The sequence below is a fragment of the Palaemon carinicauda genome, chromosome 3 (assembly GCF_036898095.1).
Source record: "Palaemon carinicauda isolate YSFRI2023 chromosome 3, ASM3689809v2, whole genome shotgun sequence".
NCBI classification, from domain to species: Eukaryota; Metazoa; Arthropoda; class Malacostraca; order Decapoda; family Palaemonidae; genus Palaemon; species Palaemon carinicauda.
In genome coordinates this window covers 120,343,423-120,348,971 of record NC_090727.1, presented here as the reverse complement: position 1 = coordinate 120,348,971, position 5,549 = coordinate 120,343,423, and the positions used below count along the sequence as shown (strand labels likewise).

Here is a 5,549-nt window from a genome sequence, read left to right as displayed (position 1 = left end):
CCAAAAAATTAACACCAAAATAAATCACTCGAAATATTAAATCTGCACTAGACCTTAGACTAAGACAAAAAGAAAGATACTTAAAAAAAATTAACCATTCACTTGTTTCACAAAAAATTAATTTATAAAAAGATATTTAATTTTGACAATTAATGAATAAATGACACTGTAACACTTATAGAAAATGAATCAGAATTACACTTACATAAACCTAACGATTACTATTTACGTCCTTAGGCTCACACAAGGTTACCAAACAGATAGGCACAATTAAATACACTTCACTGTTTAACCTAATCTCACAGGGCCAATCACAAAAAAATTATACTATAAAATGTACTTACATTAACACACTACACTTTTAACTTAGACACACAATAATATCACCAATGTTTGGACAAAACTATACACGGTATATATTGGAGAGAAATCACTATTCACGTTTGAGAGGATACACTATGCACATTTGAGAGGAGAGAGTATGCACATCGTGGCTGGATAGATGCTGGAGGAGACTGTCGGACGGTGGCTCTTCTGAGGGTTTGGTTGGATCTCTTCTGTCTCCCAAGCGTAGCCAAGTCCTTATATATTAACTTGATTCACTCTAGAAATTTCTAGTAAATCATTCTTGTAGCATGGGGACATGGCTCTAGCCAGGTAAAGTTGCCAACTAAGTAATTTGAAGAAGGGGTGGTAACATTGCTTGTGAAACAACTCACTCTCACATTAAGAAAAAAAAAAGGGAATAATTTTACGTTTAGAATTTTCATGCCCATTCCAACCACATGGAAACATGATGCAATCCCTAGCATGTGTGTCATAGAGCATACCTTTATTGACATGATTACATAAACTTCCGTAAAAAAAAATTTGAAATGTAAATTTAATTCTTTAAAATAATGCAAATTTAAATATACGGAACTGAATGAAAATACAACTAAAGGAATAACAAGTCTTATGTAATTTACCTACATTACTTAATCCAACGTGAATGGAACTCACCTCACGAGCTGGCTATGCATCTCTTAGATTCACAAAAAAAAAAATACGTGAATAAAATATTCTACTCTCATGAAGACCAGCTTTGTAAGAATATATATATATATATATATATATATATATATATATATATATATATATATATATATATATATATATATATATATATATATATATATATTCAAATAAGCCATATATATTTTTGATACATTAATGTCTGGATTCTCTTAACGACCTCGGGATCAGAGCCCCAGGCGAAATCACACAAAGACAAGAGCTTGTGTCCGGCCGGGAATCGAACCCTGGTCGGCAAGCTTGTATAGACAGTGACTAAACCACTTGGCCACGAAGAAAGATAAAAGTCAATGACAATTCTTCTGTACTTATACCTGTCGAATTCAGGTGTTTTGTACTTAGAATTGAAATCAACCCATCTTCACCATCGTAGCTAATTGGTAGTTTGTTACTTGGCATTCGATTAATGATAAATTTTGCTCATTTAGACGTGTTTTTTTTTCATATTCAAATAAGCCATATATATTTTTGATATATTAATGTCTGGATTCTCTTAACGACCTCGGGATCAGAGCCCCAGGCGAAATCACACAAAGACAAGAGCTCGTGTCCGGCCGGGAATCAAACCCTGGTCGGCAAGCTTGTATAGACAGTGACTAAACCACTTGGCCACGAAGAAAGATAAAAGTCAATGACAATTCTTCTGGACTTATACCTGTCGAATTCAGGTGTTTTGTATTTAGAATTGAAATTAACCCATATTCACCATCGTAGCTAATTGGTAGTTTGTTACTTGGCATGTATGTATGTATGTACGTATGTATGTATACATAAGTATATATATGTATGTATGTATACATATGTATATATATGTATATATGTATACGTATATATATATATATATATATATATATATATATATATATATATATATATATATGTGTGTGTGTGTGTGTACAGTATGTGTATATATACATTATATATATATATATATATATATATATATATATATATATATATATATATACATATATATATATATGTATATACATATATATACATATATATATATATACATACATATATATATATATATATATATATATATATATATATATATATATATATATATACAGTATATGTGTGTGCGCTAGATGTGATTCCGATCAAGCCCGATAATTTCCATTAGTGTCTACAAGCTAACTGTCCTTGTGCTCTACCAACATGGGGGGGAGGGGGCATTATAAGTCTACCTCTCAAGTTACTAGCACCCATTGCTCTTCCCAATTTGGGCACAGACAGGGTTTGGGCTTTGATTATATGTTTAAAGTTGATTTCTTGGACACTCCCATCCCTTGCCTCTGCCACTCACTAGCAACCTTTATACATTCAAATTTATTTGTTATCACTGGAAATTTTTTTAAGTACCTTGGAAACATTATCCTGATAAACAGAAGCAATCATAATTAATAATTCTTTTTCAAGTGCTTAATGTTATGTGTATTGCAGAATTTCGTGTAAATCTTGATTTCCATGGAGTGCTACATTGCATGAATGAATTGGATTATGAATCTTCGGCCTAGGGCCAAGTACTGCGACTGTTGAGGTCATTCATCTCTGTAACAAATATTCAAATTATCAAAAAACTTTAAAATATTTTAAAAACCATATTCAATCATAAGAAAGCATAATCATATTATTTGAAATATCAATAAATAACGAAAGTGAAAAAATACATAAGATTTCACTAAAAATGACGATCTTATGATTGATTTATTGATTTAAAATTCTCTGGCATCTTAACATCGAAGGTGATTGACGCCGATATAGTTTTTTTATATAAATATTTAAAACAAACAGGTGAAAACGACCTAAATTTAAATAGCTCTCAGAAGACCTGCTTTGGATATAAATCTATAAACATCACTAGCGTAATACAAAATTTTTCCCCATGAATCTTGCCAAGATGAACCTGTCATCCTTACTTCGAGCCTCAAATAGTTATCTATTTATTTCAGTGCTATAAGTGGGGCATTCGGTCAACAAATGTCTCAATGTCAAGGGTACCAAACAGTCGTCACAATATGGCTGGTGTTGACCAGTCAGCAGAAACTCTTGTGTCACCCGAGTGTGACGACAAAGAGAAGTCTCCCTCTTTCAGAGCATCATATGATACCTCCATGGAGGTATAACATTCGTAATTTCTTTCATCTTATTTCCACCTAAACTATCCCAATGCTATTGCCAATAATTATAAATCAAATTCTTAAAGCTAGGTAAACAAATCATTACAGAGAATTGGATACCTTCTTGGTAGAAACTGAGCTGCAGCATTCTTTACCAGTAAATCTCCCTTCCTATTTCCAGACACACCTACATGTGCTAGAACCCAGCAAAATCGAATAATAAAAAGCCACTCAATAATCTTTAAAATTAAAGGGTTACTGTAGGACCCTTCTTGCATCGCTGAAATTGGTAAAATTGCCCTCATCTTTTAACACTATTTTTTAAATATTGGGTAGTATGCCATATAGTTGGCAATGAATATAAAAGATACTAAAGGAAGGGCACCTCTACAATTACAGGCATACTATATACCTGAAATCCGACACCAGCATCAGATTTGAAACAATGAGTATATATAAAAGTCGATTCTCTGTTCTTCAACATGTTTCATAATAAGAAACCTGGCTTCTAAGTCAGCCATATTTTTTTATAATACCAATAAAATATTTACAAAAAGATATATCCGGTAATTTCCATGGAAAGGTTGATGATATTCTTAAATGAGAGCACTTTATTTCTGGCTATATCAAGACTGTTCACTAATGTTTTTACCCGAAAATCATAAAGTTGTGGAGATTTTGGGTGCAACTCATATATCTACAATGCCTTACAAGGTTTGCAGTCTGATAGGCTAAAGAATTACGATGTCTTTGCAGCCTGTTTTATTACCATAAATCTAAATAGGTTAGTTTGCCTTCACTTATCAGGACTCTTCACACCTGACTGTACAAACTGACCATTTTTCGAAGGTAATTAGGAAGCATGACCCATACTCATTGCCGCCAATCTTAAAATCAAAACCAAAGTTTCTTCGTAGAATAGAAAAGCTATCGCAGTATCAGTATTTACAGATCACACACTTTACGAGACTTGGGCCTTGCAAATTTGGTGATCAATATGTCAAAGTCAATGTCTCTGAGGATGTCATACTCAATGCTCATCAAAGCCAGGTGACTGAGTTGATCATGATGCATTGTAGTACGAAGTCTGTTTTTTATATACTTCATTTTACTAAATGAACATTCTCCGGAGCAATTTGTGACCATAAGCACCAAGTACATCCATAGCATTATCTCAACATTAGGAAAAGTATCTGCAACTTTCTTGTCTAGCAGATATTTGTAAAGGAAATGTTCCTTCCCTAAGCTATCAGTCTTAACATAATCATCCAGAAACTGGGTGAAAAAAGCTGCAAACTGTACAAGTTCAACACGAAGTGATTGATCCAGATCATCTTTATATTCACAAACTAATTTTACTGCAGCTGCTTCTAATTCAGCACAGCTCAGTGATTCCAATCCAGGTAAGAAACCGAAAAGGGAACAGGTGTTCTCGTAGGCCTTCAAACGTTGATTAAGGGAACTCAAAAACTGATCAATTACTGGAAGAAAATTATCAACACGAAACTTTTCAGAGTGAGAAAGAGTTACTTCCTCAGTTTGTCCATAATCCAACGGATTCAGGCGCACATTGCGGTGACGAATGCGTGGTGGAGAATATTCATCAGTTCCAGTCCTGTCCCTTCTTCTCATAAACATGAAAGCACTTTCCCTTTTCACGTACAAAACATTCCACGGACTTCAACACTGCTACTGCTGTGTTCAGATCAAGTTTTGGGTCTTGCAGTGTATTACTTGTATCATTAACTCGGCCAAGAATGTCATGCCAAAAAACAACATAAATGGCAGTCTCTAATTTGAGCATCTTGTCATGGAGTCCATTGGCCTCATACTGTAAACATAGCCTAAATTTCTAATAGTATTACGTTTTTTACTTTGGTTTTACTGTAGTTTTCCGTGATGGAAAAAGATAAATCATAAATATCCACAACTTATATTTTTACTGAAATTAAAAATTATTTAAGCCTGGGTCCTTTTTTTGAGGCCCCTTAAAATGTGGAGGCCCCTAAAATGTGGAGGCCCCTGGGCAGGTGCCCTCTTTACCCCACCCCCCTAAATCCGGCCTTGTGTGTAAATGTGCATATTTATCTGAATATCAATCGGTAATTTTTGATGGGTGTCGTTCACTAGTGTGAATGAAAAATGACTGCTTACTTTTACCATTTTAAATTTGGTCCTTTCCAGTTTCCTGTAGGAGTTCGAAGTTCTTAAGACGATGAAAGATAGCCATTTTGAATTTATATATATATATATATATATATATATATATATATATATATATATATATATATATATATATATGTGTGTGTGTGTGTGTGTGTGTATATATATATTCTTATGAAGCTGGTC

At 33.5% G+C, this 5,549-nt stretch overlaps 1 pseudogene; it reads right to left on the bottom strand.

Annotated features, from left to right (window-relative positions):
• Positions 1-4,145: 4,145 nt before the first annotated feature.
• On the bottom strand, positions 4,146-5,004 carry LOC137633731 (uncharacterized; annotated as a pseudogene).
• Positions 5,005-5,549: the final 545 nt, after the last annotated feature.